Source organism: Zootoca vivipara, chromosome 1, assembly GCF_963506605.1.
Source record: "Zootoca vivipara chromosome 1, rZooViv1.1, whole genome shotgun sequence".
NCBI classification, from domain to species: domain Eukaryota; kingdom Metazoa; phylum Chordata; class Lepidosauria; order Squamata; family Lacertidae; genus Zootoca; species Zootoca vivipara.
This window is the reverse complement of record NC_083276.1, coordinates 78134144-78152429: the sequence shown is the minus strand read 5'-3', so window position 1 is coordinate 78152429 and position 18286 is coordinate 78134144. Positions and strand designations below refer to the sequence as shown.

General features: G+C 42.9%; 1 protein-coding gene across 2 annotated transcripts in view; it reads left to right on the top strand.

The window, feature by feature from the left end:
- The first annotated feature begins 7573 nt into the window (after positions 1-7573).
- The window catches only part of LOC118088695 (SITS-binding protein-like), a 42451-nt gene continuing 31738 nt past the window's right edge, over positions 7574-18286 (top strand). Inside the window, exons 1-2 of one of the 2 annotated variants that reach the window (XM_060276685.1) lie at positions 7574-7620; positions 17922-18080. The gene's annotated coding sequence lies outside the window, so the exon portion shown is untranslated. Of the gene's footprint in view, positions 7621-8137; positions 11581-17921; positions 18081-18286 lie in introns of those variants that run through there. The other variant, XM_035122651.2, reaches the window with a different exon arrangement.

Sequence of the window (18286 nt, the reverse complement as noted above, 5' to 3'; positions counted from 1 at the left end):
CAAGCTCTGCTCACAGTGCTCTAATAAGCCTTCATGATACCAACTCCAGTATAGGTGGTGAAAGCTCACTGAACCGGCTTAAGTCTGTGAATTCCAAGGCTTGGTAGGAACCCAAGACGGAAGACTCCTGGGCCTCTATATTTCCACTGATATCCACAAGCAAATCTAAGCTGCCTGCAAGTGCTTGAGAATCCAAAACTGGAAGAGGTTTTGCAATCAAAGAGCTTTGCCCACAGTAAAATACAGTGTTTGTGTGTTGGGGTGATGGTGTTGCTTAGAAGGCCACATCTTTCTCAGTGACAGTGCTCTTTTAAGGGAATCTTCTCCCACCCACCAGAAGTTTGGTCATCCCACACGTCAGAGGCTGTGTGTACACATTACCAACTTAAAATGCATCCAAGTCATTCTTTTCTCAATTTGGATCACAGCTGGCTTGCGGGGAACTGCATCAAAACACAGTATTTCATAAGCAACGACAGGATAGATAACAGGATAGATATGGATCCCTGTTCAGGGAAGTTTTTAATGGTTGATGTTTTACTGTGTTTTTAATATTTTGTTGGGAGCTGCCCAGAGTGTCTGTGGCAACCCAGTCAAATGGGCAGCATATAAATGATAAAATTATTATTATTATTATTATTATTATTATTATTATTATTATTATTATTATACTAGATGCAAGATAAATGGGAGCATGTACACAACCAGTGTCCAGTCCATTGAAGACACTTTTGTTCACCCTGGCTCATGGCACGTTCTTGGAAACGCTTTATGTGCTTTATGGTTTGCTGTGTTAGGTGCTTGTTTTAGTTTAGATATGCAGTTTTAAATATATTAATTATTGCTTTCTTAAAATTTGTATTTTATGACGTCGTAAACAGCCCTACGCTCCAGTGGGAGGGAGGGCAGTATAGAAACACAACAATAATAAGACTAAAAGGGAAATCAACCACAACCAACTGTAGATAGGATTGGGGGGGGGGGGAGGAAATGGGATAGAGTACAGTACTAATTGAGTGGTATAGTGTCCACAATATATGAAAAGTATTTTAATAAAAACCAATACCAATTAAAAAACAACATCTGTCTCTAGTAATGTGAAAAAAGTACCAAATTAAAATAATGTGGAACATGCAAGTATCCACAAAGTAGTTAGCATAGCTCATAAACTGTCACAAAATACACAAGAATGAAAAGAAACGAACCAATAAAGTTAACAAACATAACCAAATGTGTTTTGACCAAGGTCTTCCCCAGTGGTCAGAATAACATAACTATAGTTCAACAGATAGTAAATTAAATATTGCAGATGTGTATCACCAAATAGCACCACAATCGCCAGTTAGAGGGTTTTTTGTTTGTTTTTATGAAAATGCTTATATAGCCCCAGTGCCACTTACAAATGTAATCTGCTAAGCATGCAAGAAATAATTTGTTTTCCTCCAAATGGGGCCTCAGAACAAAGTACTGTATTCAAATGTTATCTGGCTTGTATGCCTTCAACTCAATTGGCCCTGAGCTGTTATCTCTATTCTTAGGACTTAATTGAAAACACTGTTCTTTTAACGATTTCAAAAGCTCACACAGGAGTTGCTACTTATAAAGAAACTTCACATCTGCAAATCCCTCCCTTGGAGAAATATCCCCAGTATTTGTGCAAACATTAAATAAATGCAATGCACACGTACAGATAGATAACATAATGGCCAATCATATATAGTTACTAGCTGGCCCTGTCACACGTTGCTGTGGCTTAGTCTGTGAAATGGGCCCTCAGAGTCCCCCTTCAGACCCCCCTGTAGGCCCCACTGTGGTTTAGTCTGTGAAATGGGTCCTCAGTCCCCCTTCAGACCCCCCTGTAGGCTCCACTTAGGCTCAGTCTGTTAAATGGGCCATCAGAGTCCCCCTAGGCCACGACCTATGGGGGGTGGGGATCCCTGGGGAGTGGGCTGGTGTCGGATCAGCCTGCTCCCTGGAGGTGGTGTGATCGGATCATCCTGTTTCCTGGGGGGGGGATCCCTGAGGTAGGTACCTCCGTGGCGGGAGGGGGTCCTTGGGTAGCGGGCTACTGTTGGTGTGGCCTGGTCCCTGGCAGAGGTCTGGTCTCCGGGGTGGGCTGGGTCCCGGGGTGGTGGGGTGGATGGAGAGTGGGCGGGATTTTGCCAGTATGTTGGATGTTGTTTGGTGGGGTGGATGGGGACTGGGCGGGATTTTGGCTGTATGTTGGATGTTGTTTGTTGGATGTCCACTGGAGGGGGCAATTTTTTGTACAGAAATCCAGGTTTCTACCTGTCCTAGGTGTGTGTATGGGCAATGTAAGTGGATAGAGACACTCGCACATGCGCACCCGATGTTGTGGTCAAATTTGAGGGTGATCGGGTAAGCGGTTGTGGAGAAAGGTTCAGTCGAACAAACATGCACCTTCTACATTTTTATATATATAGATAACATATTACAGGGTTCAAGGTGAATTACATATTCCACCTTGTCTGTAGCATTATCACCATCCAGCCAATCTCCTCATTGAGGTCAGTTGATGCTTTAGTCTTAAAGTTGTAGATCCAAAACAATTCCCTCTTCAGCCGCCTTTGATGTAGCTGGGTGCCTTGAGCTTTCATCTTTTCAAGCAGAATCTTAAATCCTGAACATTGTGCCCATAATCAGCAAAAAGTTGGATTAAAGGAGCTTGCAATATTTGTGTTCTAATACATCTTTTATGCTTACAGATTCTGACTTTAACAGCTCAGGATGTCATGTCCACATATACTTTATGGCATGCACAAGTAATGGCACCTTTTTGTGTGTGTGTGAGTTTAGCAGTATTTCTTTTAATTCATGCTGCGAGCTGCCCTGGGTCCTGCACTGCGAAAAAGGTGGGATAGAATAAACAAATAATGTATATACTAATACAAACACCCTGAATTATATGCTAGTAGTAGCACTTTTAAATATTGACTATGAATGCTTTACAAAAGTAGCTATTAAAATATATATATATATATATATATATAGTGGTCACAGTATTGAGGATCAGCAGACAGGTCCCATTATAATCTTGTGTCCTGGACAGATCGCCGTGCTGCTGCTCCCAACCCTAGCTATATTCCTGGATTCACAAAGAGATTTGAGGACATTTCTATGACTTCTGTGCTCCAGCAGGTGGTGTTGCTAAACCAGAAGGTTAGGAGAAAGGCACGTTTATCATCTTTCTGCACTGTAGTTCTGGGATAGACAAGTTGCTGTTTCAGTATAGAAAACAAAGTGGCTGTACACAAAGTAGACTATCAAAACTGAATTTGTGTAGAAATTAAGTGATGCATTACAAATGATGACACTTTAATGCACATAAACCCTATGGGTGGTGAGACAATTCTCTCTCTCTCTCTCTCTCTCTCTCTCTCTCTCTCTCTCTCTCTGTGTGTGTGTGTGTGTGTGTGTGTGTGTGTGAGAGAGAGAGAGAGAGAGAAAGAGAGAGAGAGAGAGAGAGAGAGAGAGAGAGAGAGAGAGAGAGAGAGAGAGGAGAGAGAGAGAGAGAGAGAGAGAGAGAACATAATTTCTTGTAATACATTTTGGCATAAAGCATCTTTTTCAATAATCTTTTTCACACTAGCAGTGTTGATGGAACGGTTGTAATGTTCTTATAAAATTATTTTGAAACTGTATAGTTTCAACCTGATTATTTGGAAATCAATGAAAACACTATAAAATGCCAATAAACCTCCTTGACATCTTTCAGAAGGGGAACAAACTCAGGTAAGTGCTGCACCCCTGGAACTTCTCACATTGCTCAGAGAAATGGGGTGAACAGTATGAATATACAGCTGTAGCTACATACCGGTAGATATAGTGACTAGATCTGCTCCAGCTACCATCATGTGAACAGTCTTCTGTCAGACTTGGCCATGAGGGTTCAGCTAGAACATTTTAAGGAGGCAGAAAGAGCACAATACCCCATGAATTCCATTTGCATTAAATTAAAAACATTAAAACGAATGGATAAGCCTCAGGTGCCAATGAATGGCAACAACGTTCAAGGCTGATTTACACAAAGCTGGATGGGAGCCAAACTGCAAAGTTCGCCACATGATGAAGCATTGGTGGGGTTGGGTACAATGCTAAAATGTTGATATGCCTTGAAAAATTGGGCATTGGATGAGCACTAAAGCAATGTGCCCGCGTACAAAGCAGCTGTTTCAGCACTTAGCTAGGGTTCTGTGATTTGGCCAGGCTGGGTTTTTTTCTTCCCTGCAAGGCATTAGTATTTCATTCTCATGTATTTATTTGTGCTGAAAATTGATGAGGCATAATGAGGGACATCATGTTCTCTCTTTAAAAAAAAATTCCGTCAGGCTCTCAATGTGGAGGAGGAATGTAAAATATCTGAAAACACGCACATCAGCAAGTTCCCATTTCGTTCTCATAACATCGAGCCTATTACAATAAATTAAGTTATATCTTTCCTTTTTTTTGTACGTTTATAAGGTTCTGCTGCTCTTCAGAGCACCTGTCAAACCCTCCTCCCATTTAAAAAAAAACTGGTGCGAAATCTTGAGCGCCAACATTCTCACAGAAAAAGCTAACACAGCAACCCTTGGGAGACGGCCAAAGGGCAGGCTTCTAAATCAGAAATGCTCAGTGACTATCCAGAGGTCTCCAATGACCATTAGAAACAACACACGAATGGAGAGCTGCCTCACCTCAGTCTTATCCACACTTACCTTTCCCCCTGCTCATTCCAGGCATAGGTCTGTGCTTAAAAGCCCCATGCCTGAGTGTGGGCTTGGTGTGTGTGTGTTTGCCCCAGAGCTTTCCCCATACAAACCTGCTGTTTAGCACTCAGTTGGAGCAAATGTTTTAAGTGGATTGCTGTTTGCTCCAACTGAGCTTTAAAGAACAGATTCAGAGCAAAAAAAGCAACAACAAAAAAAGAGGGAGCTGCTTCCACACACAGCTTTAAAGCATGGACCATGCCTAGAAAGCGCAGAGGAAAGGTAAGTGTGAATAAGCCCCCACATGCACTGGGTGTTAACACCAGCCAGCAGTTCCAAGCTGTTTAAATTGGCCTTATTTATAATAATTTGGCATTGCCCTGTAGAGGAAGATGTCATTAGATCTAAAGGGCTGGTTAAACCACAGAGCCTAGGGCTTGCCGATCAGAAGGTCGGCGGTTCGAATTCCCGTGACAGGGTGAGCTTCCGTTGCTCGGTCCCAGCCCCTGCCAACCTAGCAGTTCGAAAGTACGTCAAAGTGCAAGTAGATAAATAAGTACCGCTACAGCGGGAAGGTAAACGGCATTTCTGGGCGCTGTTCTGGTTCGCCAGAAGCGGCTTAGTCATGCTGGCCATATGACCTGGAAGCTGTATGCCAGCTCCCTCAGCCAATAGAGCGAGTTGAGTTCCGCAACCCCAGAGTCGGTCACGACTGGACCTAATGGTCAGGGGTCCCGTTTCCTTTAAGGAAGAACTGGTGCTGTTTTGCATAGCGAGGCAATCTAGAAGGTCATGGGGCTTGAGGGAAAATGTGTTTGTGAATAAGTTATAAAAATATATTGGGAATAAATGTTTTAATTTCACATGGAGGTTGCTGTTGGGTTTTTTTTTTTTACCTAGTGTGTCAGCCTACTAATGGGACATATCAAGCTAAAAGTCAATGCTATGTATCTATGGAGCAGACAGCAGAAGCACCAGTTTGACATACTGTACCATATTTTGATTGGTGAACCAGTGACAGGCACCATTTGCCCAAATCTCTGTGGAGCTTGCTTTTTTTGAAGGATAGAACTTGACTGCTGTTTTAAGACTATGATTAGATTGTAGCCGAATAGTCCTGATGAATTATGGTAAATGTAGTTCTGAACCTATTAGCTCATAAGCATTTTCTAACTGCTATGAACCATAAAACATATCTGAGAGACATGAGCAAAGGAAACACTCAGAAAAAACAATAGTGACAATATAAGAGTGTATAGGAAACACTTTGTTTTATAGCTGCGTGAGAATTAAGAATATAATGATGGCACATGAAGAATCACATCTTAAAGAAGATATGTCTGATTTTATCCAAGATAAATACAAGATGAGATTGAAAGAGAAGGCAGGCCCCACTCTAAGAAATAAGAGAAATGCACCAAATGTTTTTCCTTAGTCAGGTCAAAGGAAAGCCATTTTTCTTGGCCACAGAAGGTAAACACAGAAGACCATTCAAGGAAAATATAACAAGATGGAGTGCCATTTTGAGCATGCTGCAATTTATCATGGGTAAGAAAAATATTCTTACTCTCTCCCCCACCCCGCCCTCAGGGTAAATGTGTTTCAGAGGGATAAGAGCTGGATTAGGGATGAGAAGAGGCATTTAGGCCCAATGTACAGACTGAAAATGATTCCCTAATGAGGAATCATCATAGAACCAACTGCTCTCACTGAATGACTTCCCAATCATAACCAGTCATTGAAAGGGAAATATATCTTCTTCCCTGGCTTAGTTGCAAAATGTTGACAGTTCCTAAACCCAGGAGAGGCTTGCTAGAGCCATGCAGCTAAGCTGGCGCAACCAACTTAGCCTCTTCACACACTGAGTTTATGAGGTTGACTGGGAGAGAACATTAGGCCTGATTACCTATTTCCTCCCAAAGTAAGAGAAGTGGGCATAGCGAAGCCTGGCAGGACAGCAGCCTGGAGGGGCCCTAAATCAGATTGCATATAACCACTCCAATATCATCATGAGCACAAATCGTAATGAATGCACTGTTGTGACGTGGGGTTTGTGATTTCAGCTCTCTTGACATAATATGCTGGAGACAGTTCTCTAGTAACAGCTCTTTATTAAAGTGAACAAGACTGACTGTGAGGGCAGGAAGGCTACATTTATAGGGACAGGGAACTAGCTAGAAAGGGATACATTTTGGAGGGAACAATATCAGGCAATCACAGTGCTGCCTTTTGGAGGAAACCAATAAGCCAGAGGATCCAAATACAGCAGCTTAAATGAACCAATAGTAGCTGTACCCTCTGGAACCAAAAGGCAGTTACTTTATCCTAATGCAAATACAGACAATAATAATACAGAGATAAAATCCTTTGACTCAATACACAACATGCACAATAAAAGGACATCTATTTATTCTGTGAACTGCCCTGAGACCCCCAGGTATAGGGCGGTATGTAAATTCAATGAATAATAATAATATAGAGGGCCCCTGCAAGCCATAGTGGTCCTAGCAGGAGTATCTTCCCTAGTATGACTTATCCAGGTATTTCTGTAGATTTTCCATAGTGTAAAGGCTTATTATTTTACTTGCTCGTCTATTGTTCTCTGATATCCTACTTAAATTGCACTGTTTCTTATTGCTACTTGAAGACTTCTCATTATGTATTACTAAAATATCACAGCAAAATAACGCCTTTCCCTTCTTCGTATTTATATACCCTTTGCATATTTGTCCAGACCTATTCTATCCACTGCTTAGCCAAACTATGCAATTAGGTCTTTTTAGTCATCCCTCTAAACTCAGCATGTCTGATCTCTCTGCAGCCTGCCCAATGCTTTTCTTGGGATAAGAAGCTGTGGTTTTGAAAGGAAGTATCGGGCGAAGAACTTCTCTTTCTCTCAAGACTTCAAAAGGTACCTTGATGCTCCACATGGGCGTTGTTCAGTAAGTTATCAGGAATCAGATATACTGTACTTTATAAGAACATTTGTAGGGCATTGCAGACCCCAGGAAAATCCATGTGCAACTCAATGAAGACTCCTGTACTGTGAACAGGTTGTCCGATGGCGGAGCAAGAGGAAGGCAGCTCTTACAACTTATTTTTCTCTTCCTTTCTCTCAGTCTGGCTCTCAGGATTCTCACCAGTCTACCCTTCCTCCTCAGCCACACTCCCTTTCCCTAAGTCACACCCCACATCAACTCCCCTTTGCACCCTCCTTGGATCTTTTTGCCGGAAGTGTAGCTATCATTAAAAAATACCTCAAAAACTCAATTGGGCAAGACTAGAAAAAGCTCAACAGCTTTGCCAAATTAATAATAATAATAATAATAATAATAATAATAATAATAATAATAATAATGTACAACCTTTTCTGCTCCCTCCCAAGCATATTCTTTTCAGGACTTATGTTCATCTCACTGTTTGGAATATAGGGTGGCAATGACCAGGGCCAGAATAATCCTGGTCAGACCATGCAGGCCCTAAAAGCAAGAGGAACTCCATTTTCTAAATCTCTCTGCCTCTGATAGAAAGTAAATTAGACAGCACTTTGCACACAGGCACAGCATGTTTGCACATCTAATGCAAAGATCTAACCACACACAGCACTTCTAAGAAATTCTAGCATAAACCACAAGAGCAAGAGGATGTAGCCCACCGCAAATTATAAGTAGAGCACAACCACAATTGTGCCTGTAAAATTCCACATAGACACGTGTATGAAGGTACCAGGTACATAACGCCACCTAGTAGAGTTGGGCGGGTGACTTTGCATCTTGGGGTGCTCTCTCTTGATTGGTTGATGAAGTACTGCAGAAAGGCTGATCTTCACTTCACTCTGTCAAAAAGGTATAAAAGCACTCTGTGTATGCCCATGGGTCGGGCAGAATGAGGAATGTTTTTTTCCCTACTGCTCCATATTGTTTTGCCGACAAACCAATAATAAAATTGTTCAACTGCCTGAGATTTCGTCTGGTCAATTTGGGAAGCCAGTCATCCACCTTACATTTCTGGTGCCGTGCGTGACTCGGATGAGGGCATTTCCCTGAACCAGAGGCAGTCCCCTTTTGCCCCACTGGACAGGGCGCAGATTCCTAACGGCGCCTCTGGTCTGGTGCACACCGGCAGACTTTTTCCGGAGGATCAGAGGTGGCCCTTGAGTTTCCGTGCCCTGGACAAAGAGGCAAAAGGACCGAGGTTGGAAGGGAAGAACAGGAAAAGCCGGCTGGGGTAAGTAGAAAGGGAAAAGGTACCTTGAAGGGAATTGGCCCCCTTTAATGAGGGGAAGGGAGATCCTGATCACATCTCCAGCGTGTTGGTAGTACTCAGTTAATCAGAGGTCAACTGGGGAACCAGGCGCTTTGGGTAAAAGGCAAAGGGAGGAGGAAAATGTGTATGTTAGTAGTCAGTAGGGAAGAGGTCCCTTGACAAACAGATACTTAGGAAACAAGGAAAAACTGGGAGGTAGAGTGTGGTAAAGTGTCCAATGAATGGTATGTGTGGCAAAGTTTGCAGTGCATGCTCTGGTTGAATGAGGGGATACTTTACAGGGCCATAAATGGGAGGAGTATGGTCAAGAGGAGGGAAAAATGTGATTTCCCTAGAATTCATGATAGATAAATTCACAATGCCATAAAAGAAATTTAATTTACAAGTCCTGCCAACAACAAGTCCAGAGAAAAAGGGGGTGTGCAAACCAGTATCCTCACCCCAGAGAGAAGAAAGGCATTTTGAGAAAGAAGATGAAGAGGAAGGCAGTGGTTAAACAGCAACAAATAATGGCTCAAGGACCAGTGAGGAACCAGAAGGGGTTCAAAGGTCACTGGTGAAGGTCAGTTTCTAGGACGGAGATGTCTCGGTCAATGTAAAAGAGGAAGGAAGAGTGTTCGGAGAAAGATGGGACAAGGGGGTCCCAGCAGAAGAGAGTTTGTCGGTTTGGCAGGCATGGCAAAGAGCCATGGTCAAGGTGACTTAAGAGTTACCTGCATCTGGACTTTGTTATAAATATAGGCACCCAGTATTCTGCTTTTAAATATCCTTGAAACAGCCCCCCCCCAAAAAAAAACCAAAAGAAGCATCAGACTGATTTTATGCCTAAAAGGGCTGTACAAACAGACAGCGGAGGATTGGTTCAGAAAAATCATCTCTGCAACCTTTAGAATGCTATTCACCATACTAGAAATGAGGCTACCCCCCCCCCCACAGGAAACTGACAAAATGCCAGTAACGGTGCTCAGAAAATGTTTTCATATGCTTCAGCTGGCTTCAAAAGAAAAGAAAAGAAAATCATGTACTTAAGTAGTTCACAACGCAAGAGACAATAGATTTTATTTGAACAATTATAATCTTTTCCCCAAGTCCTGTTGTAGCTGTGCAGACTTTAGTTTTTGGGGAAACTTACAAGAATGGGGGGAAAAGAGACATTTGAGTCCTTCTAAAAGCAAACTACGTTTAAAGGGTTTTACCCTCCTACCTGCAACCCCATTTCATATGTTTTTGTGACAGCAACGTTGGAAAATTTGTAGAACTGCATATTTTAATGAAATGAATGTTTATCAACTAAAGAATTCAGGATAAGGTAGAAGGAAGTTATACTGAATGGAGATTTGTGTGTAAAGACATTGTCTGTTTGAATCTAACACTACCATTGGAAGACAGGCTGCGAAAAATCTCAAGCAGTCTCTCAAACCTCCGGCAGAGATGTGTGGCGTAACCCCCCTTATTTGGTTACACAAGCGATTCTGCATGATTTGTATTTGCACAACTTGCTTTCTCCTGCAACCTGCACTTAGAGACTGTGGCTGTGCCTGGCTGGTGTTGCCATTTCGGACATTCTATTGTGTGACATTGTGTGACCAAGACCGTTGCTGTGAAAGTAGGGAGAAAAAGATGTTATGCTTTGGAGGTCCACGTTTCAGCTTACAAAAACACTACTGCTCTAAATGCTTTGACTTTAAAAAATTTTATGTCTCACGGAAACAGCCCGTTGCTACAAAGCAGCTGTAAGTTTTTTCTTATTCTAGAAACCACAAGACTTTGCATAATTTGAAAAACAGGCTTCAGTATCCTAGCAGAACTCAGCCGTCGGCAGCTGGATGGGAGGCAAATACGGATTTAAAGGACCCCTCCTTAACCCTGCACATGCATGAAGTTCTGTGGAAGGAAAGAGAAACCACGGGGAGATCCTGAAAGATGGACCAGACGTGGAATCCTGTTGCAAGCCTTGTGAAATTCGGCAAAGACTGCTGTAAGGCACTGCTGCTATATCCCAGAGATGACTTCTCAACTAACTGCTGCTACATCCCAGAGATGACTTCTGTGTGCCAGACACACCTCAATGTCCAATACGTGGGACGCACTACCTCGGAGAGTTTGGTGGTGGACTAACCAGCAAGAAGTTCTAAAACAGCAGCGGCAGCTACAAGGACAATCTCTCTCTCTCCCCCCCTCCTTTGTTTTTTATCTACAGGAAATCACTCGAGCGAACAGCGTGTAGCCTTGCGGAGCCTGACACGATGGTTCCAGCCTGACGCTAGCGAGTCCCTGAGTGAATCCTTGAAGGAAGGGAGACGAGACCCTCTTCATTCCTAGGTGGTGAGGTATCCATTCCATCCGGTGAAAGTGCCTGAGATGACCCCCTGGATCCACACCCTGCTGTACCTAATCAGGAGTGGGTACCCAGCGCACGGTGCACCAGTTTCCCCTTGCAGCGTCTGACCGGCAAAAGACGCCCAGCGCATGGGAAACCGAAGTAGCCCCTGCTGTGACACTCCGGACGCTGTCACTCGACGCACGGGTTGAGGAATGTCCATCTTATGCAGCACCAAACATCAAGGAGACAAGGAGACGCAGTAAATCTTAGACCCTTATATATGTATGTATGTATGTATGTATATTTGTATGGGAGGCATCAATTGAGTGGGACCCACAGTAGAAGTCTACCTGCCCCAAAGCAGTATCCTTAATTTGGAAGGAAGGGCAGTGTACCTGCCTCACTTGAGCGAACAGACCCAAAACAGTTTCAGAAATTGAACCATGGGGTGGGTTCCAGCAACTCCCTAGGTCATACAGATATGGGGAGGGTTCCAGCAACTCCCTAGGTGATACAGGGCTATAGCTGGGTTGGGGATGTAACTGGAAGAGCTGGCCAGGTGCACCCCTCAGTTCTGGCTTTGGAAATGATGGGAGAAGCTTCTGGTAGCCCACTGATATCTAATGCAAGCCTCTCCTGATTCTGGCAAACTGGAACAATAGCCATTCTTTCTGTAGCCAAATGCTCAGCTAGGACAAACCTCCAATTGTTATACATATATATATTCCTGGCCTTTAGAACTGTGTAGGAACTTTTGAAACCCACTGATTTGCATTGAAGCCCAGTACTGAGCTGAGAGAGAACTGTGTATTTTCCTGCTGACATAAAGTTTTGGAAACAGTGGCTAAAGCCCCTTGGCTTTTAGATTTCCAGCAACTATAGTATCCTAGTATCTCTGAAGACTAGTGTGGCCATTATAGATTCATGGCCCACCTGAGAGAAAGAACCCTTTGTTGCCAAAAGTCTGTATTGCGATTTTTTTGTTGTGCCTCAAATGGAAATGCAATGTAGTAGAAAGTGGCACTTGTGCTTCGACAAAAATGATGTTTGTATAATGCAAATATGTGTTCCCAGTTAGGTCTAACACGAAGGCTAAAAACTTCAACAGAAAATGCTTAGGAGTTATGGAAATAGATTAATCAAAAGCTGAACCAGGCTTAAATTCAGCAAGCATTTTTACTCTGCTTTATAGCATCAAGCTGAAGCAGGAAAAAAAAAACTTTCATGGTTATTTTACACTGACAGTTCTGCAGACTGAATGCCTTAATCTACAGGCTCTCAGAGTTTGTGTATAGCCCTATGAATTAGCTGATGGTGTCTATCCTAACAATGAATTATCCTTTCCCCCTTAGGAAAGTTTCCAACCCCATGTGTATGTGTGGTAGCATTTTTAAGAAACTGCTTAGTAATGCACGTTATTCACAAGTTTTAGAAACACTAGCTTGTATACCTTAAGTTAAGAAGTTTCAAAATGAAGGTCTGAATGTGCCAGGTAACAAAATTTAGGTCTGTTTGTAAAATATTTTGCTATTTGATTTAAGAAAAGCAATGTACTATGTCTTTAATGACTGCTAGTTCCTGATCACAGCCGGAGGTTCCTGGAACCTTTTTAGTTCTGGTGACACTAAGAAACATTTAACAGCCTTGGTCAGGTATTTTAACTGTTCAGTAGAAAAGGCAGCCCCCACCACGAAGTTATCTATCTGCCTTGCACTATTTCCCTGGAAGTCAAAAACCTAACATTTGAGCAAGCTTCCAGTTAGCCTTCTTCTGCCCTACATACTTCTTTGAAGCCCAGCAATCTTCTGAGGGCTCTGAAGTCTCTCAATAAAAAAGCATGAGGTTTTGGCCAGACTCTCAGGACTAGACGCAGCTGGCCAGGTAGCCCTTCTGAACTCCTCCTGCTGTGTGTACATCAATCAGGCTCAACGCGTGGTGACCGATATTGGACGGATCAGGGAACTAACATCGGTATACAACCAGAGTAAACGTGTTGAGAGTGATGTTAAAAACATTAAGAAGCAGGCTGATCTGTACCACAAGGTTAGCCTAGACGGTGAAGGTCTGCCCAGTGTATGGAGTTAGATTAGTTCTTGGCTCCCAGGTTGGTCATAGTTAAAAGAGATTCTGCTCATAATATTAATTTTCTTTCTTATTGTCTTAGCCCTATGCAGAACCTTGGTCTGTATAAAGCTTCTGGTAACCCTTCTGAGACAAGCTGAATAACAAGCCTGGGAAAAGTCAGCAGAAGCTTCCTCACTTACTTTGCTCTCTGTTGCCCATCCTTTGGCCTAACATTGGAGCATGGGAAGCTGCTGGCTCCTCTGTAGAATCATAGAGTTGGAAGAGACCACAAGGGCCATTCAGTTCAACCCCCTGCCAAGCAGGAAACACCAGGAAACACTGTAGTGCGATGGGTCAATCAAATGGAGATGCAGAAACACACCTGTTTTTCATCTCCATATTGAAGAGGAGGGAATATAGGGTGGCAATGACCAGGGCCAGAATAATCCTGGTCAGACCATGCAGGCCCTAAAAGCAAGAGGAACTCCATTTTCTAAATCTCTCTGCCTCTGATAGAAAGTAAATTAGACAGCACTTTGCACACAGGCACAGCATGTTTGCACATCTAATGCAAAGATCTAACCACACACAGCACTTCTAAGAAATTCTAGCATAAACCACAAGAGCAAGAGGATGTAGCCCACCGCAAATTATAAGTAGAGCACAACCACAATTGTGCCTGTAAAATTCCACATAGACACGTGTATGAAGGTACCAGGTACATAACGCCACCTAGTAGAGTTGGGCGGGTGACTTTGCATCTTGGGGTGCTCTCTCTTGATTGGTTGATGAAGTACTGCAGAAAGGCTGATCTTCACTTCACTCTGTCAAAAAGGTATAAAAGCACTCTGTGTATGCCCATGGGTCGGGCAGAATGAGGAATGTTTTTTTCCCTACTGCTCCATATTGTTTTGCCGACAAACCAATAATAAAATTGTTCAACTGCCTGAGATTTCGTCTGGTCAATTTGGGAAGCCAGTCGTCCACCTTACAGGAAGAGATTTGCAAAATCAAACGAAAGTCCCATCCTGTTTCCCCTCATGGCCAACCAAATGCCTATGGGAGGCCTAAAAGCAGAACGGGAGCACAAGGCCCTCTCTTGTTCATGATCCCCCAGCAACTGACAGTAATAGTACAGTACTACCTTTTTAAAGGACTTGTTCGGATGAATTAGTTAGTGCCTTGTTTCACTGAGGGTGGTGCCTCTACCTTTGAGATATTGGTTATCATTTTCAATTTGTTTTTTGCTCCTGTCTTTTCCTCTCAGGTGTCCTTTCCCATAATGATAAATGACAAATGACAATAATAATAATGAACCCAGGGCTTGGCATGTAATTAGAGGAGGAACTGCTGGGAATCGAGCTCATTTTATGTGCACATTTATCCAGAACTAAATATTAAATACAGCTTTCAGCATGTGGGTTAGTAGCAATAAGTCTTCCTGCTCTGAACAGCTTATATGACTATGGCTGCCAGGCCTGCACACACAGCCTATTGCTCCCAACTACTTTAATGGGATTTAGGTAGCCTAACTGCAGGCAGGACTGCAACCTCTGAATCTACAGTCCCAGCACGAGCACCAATTTGATTCACTGCAGTTCTGCTAATTTAAATCCTGGCCCACATTTCTTTATCAAATCCAGTTGGGAGCATCAGGAACTGGGGGCCTCCTTGGCTACTTAGGGATGATGAAATGAGTTGAAAGGGGAAAGCAACACAGAAGGTAGTAAAGGCAGGAATGTTTACAAGGCAGGCTTTTATTGGCCAGTTGCTGTGCGCCTCGCCTGGCTTCAGTTAGCATCCATGTGGATTAAGGAGCAGGCCCTTTAAATCTATTTATCATGAGTTAAATCTGATACAATGAGCTTTCATTCCTTTGAGTTATAATTTTCCCTTCTGTTTTCATGTTTTATGTCTGACTCTGGCTCCTTGTACAGTAAACTCTGCTAGTATTAACGGGCAATACTATTAACGGGCATATGCTTTTGAAGAATATGGGGTTTGAGCCTGAGGCAATCTGCTGTTGAAACCTTTAAAAGCTTATAGCCTCCTGAAAGGGGAGATGGAGGGAAGAAACCCCAACTACTTCTCTCAAAATCTGCAGCCTTTGAAATAGCAACCATCAGGTGCTGGAATGAACAGATGGCAACAGTGAGATAATCCAGAGTTTTAGATCAGGCTTCCCCAAACCAAGGCCCGCAGGCCGGATGCGGCCCACAAGGCTCATTTATGCGGCCTCCACCGACCCCCGTCGCCCACTGCCACTGCCCGCTCTTACTGGCGCAGCGCAGTGTGGCTGCCCACTTTCAGGTTGCCGGGAGTGTCGGAAATAGCTTGTCTGCATGCGCAAGCATAATTTCCGGTGCACTTCCAGGTCGGAGGAGGCCCATGCGCATGCGCACAAGCTATTTCCGGTGTTCTGGCAACCCGGAAGTGCACCGGAAATTGTGTGTGCACACGACTGGCGTCACCAGCCCTTGGCGAGGTAAGTTTGGGAACCCCTGTTTTAGATGAACCTGAGGACATACCTCACATTCAATGAACACCACTCCAGAATGTAAGCAAAACACATCTTTCTTGGAATATAGGACTTGGAAATCCAAAGCTGAAGCAAGCTTGTTTTCTTCTTCTCCAAAGGGTAGGATCTGAACTAATGGATTTAAGTTACAAGAAATGAGATTCTGACTAAACATCAGGAAGAATTCTCTGATGGTAAGAGCTGTTCGACAGTTGGACAGACTCTCTTGGAAGATAGTGGACTCTCCTTCATTGGATGTTTTTAAGCAGAGGTTGAATGGCCATCTGTCATGGATGCTTTAGTTGAGATTCCTACACTGTAAGGGGTTAGACTAGATATCCCTCAGGGTCCCTATTCTACAGAATCAATTTTATTATTCTACAGGGAATGACAAAAGGAATAACTTGCACTATTCTGAACAAGCCTTCCCCCTGAATTCATTATCTGGCTCCTGTGTTCATCATCTGAGGCTCTTCTCCATGTGTCCTCCTCCAAGCGAGGTGTGGAGGGTTGCAACATGAGAACCTACATTTTCAGTGGTGGCTTCCTGTTTGTGGAATGCTTTTCCCAGGGAGGCATGTTTGGCAGGATTACTATCTGTTTTTAGGTGCCAGGCAAAAACCAAAAATTGTCCAGGCTTTTGGCCATTAATTTAGAGGACACTTAAGTATATTTGTGTCCACTTCTTTTGCCCATCTATTTAGTGGAGTGGGTTGAATTGAATCTGCCCCTTTATACATATTACCAATCAGCATTTTTGGTTGGTTTTTGCTTGTTTTAATACTTGGTTTTAATGTTTGTCTTCTACATTGCTTCAGGTTACTTTTGTGAAAAAAGTTAAATTATTATTATTGTTCCTGGAAAATTATTCACCTTCCATTTGTAAAAGGGCCAACTAGAAGCCTTTCCCCAGTGCTTTTGCTTGTTTATGTTTATGTTAGCTCTTTTTAAAAAATTTAATTACTGCACTACTTTTGACATGTGTATGTTAAGTTACATATCTGGTCATAGTAGCAGCTTTTGTCATTTGTGGGGTGAGAGCAAAAAGTAAATAAAGGATCCAATCTATCAGCTTAAGTGCCATGTTCCCTGTAGAAAGGCCAACATTGCCATCTGAGAGCAGCAACTCAAATCAAAGAATTGGTCATAAAACTAGAAGAAGAAGAGTTTGGATTTGATATCCCACTTTATCACTACCCGAAGGAGTCTCAAAGCGGCTAACAATCTCCTTTTCCCTTCCTCCCCCACAACAAACACTCTGTGAGGTGAGTGGGGCTGAGAGACTTCAAGGAAGTGTGACTAGCCCAAGGTCACCCACCAGCTGCATGTGGATGTTGTAGGACCTTGACTTGTCAGGGACACCCCAGAATCACTGGGTCCTGAGAATATTTCGATCAAGCACTCTACCTATGGTTTGACGTATTATTCAAACAGTCACAGGAACATTGGAAACTGCCTTATGTTGACCATTAGTCCACCTAGCTGCATTGACTGGCAAAGGCTTTCCAGGGTTTCAGGCAATAGTCTCTCTGGGCCCTACCTGAATATGATGGAGATTGAACCTGCATGGAATGTGTGTCCTCTACCACTCACCTTTGATAAATTTGTTCTGCCCTTCAAAGGGCTTGTCAACAATACTTCAGCTGGGTCCAACCCCATAAAGATTCATAAAACATAGCTACCACTACCATGGGTTTCATCCACTGGAAATCTTGCAATTATGTGCATATAAATACACATACATATACTTGCAACTCTATGCAAACTTGCCTGTTCTTTGACTGTGTGTTATTTCTGATTAGTTTACTGGGATACATAAAACAAGTTATACGATATCTAGCTAGCTTGGATGACTGGGTTTTGTCTTGGGTCTGCTGCTCTGATGCCTGGATCAGGATGCCATTATCATGGCAACCTTTAGGATGTCACCACATGGCATCATCGCTTTGAACGCACAATTGTTCAGTGGTACCCACCCACAGCTGTTGTTGATGCATTTTGCTCTGAGAGCGGCACTAACCTTCCTGTTTTTCTTCAACAGCTTTTCCAAGATTTTTGCAAGCAGTATTTTAGAAGCCTTGGATTACACAGAACCAATCTGTCTAAGGAACAGTCGCATCTACTGCTTTGTATTTTTTACCGTAGCTTCTGGCTTCTGCCCGGTGAAATTGCTGATCTTCCAACAGCTTACAAGAAGAAGGTAAGGTTTATTTTACTGGAAGTCTATTTAATTGAAACTGGAATAATCTGGTAATGCTTCCTTCTTAATTATTTGTTGTTACACCACAGAATGCAGAGAAAGAAGTGTTCATTTTTTCCATCTCTGTTTCCAATTGTCTATGGTCAGGATGTGCTAATAACCACTTTCTCCCATACTTTACCCTAACAATAATTATCACTGTGATA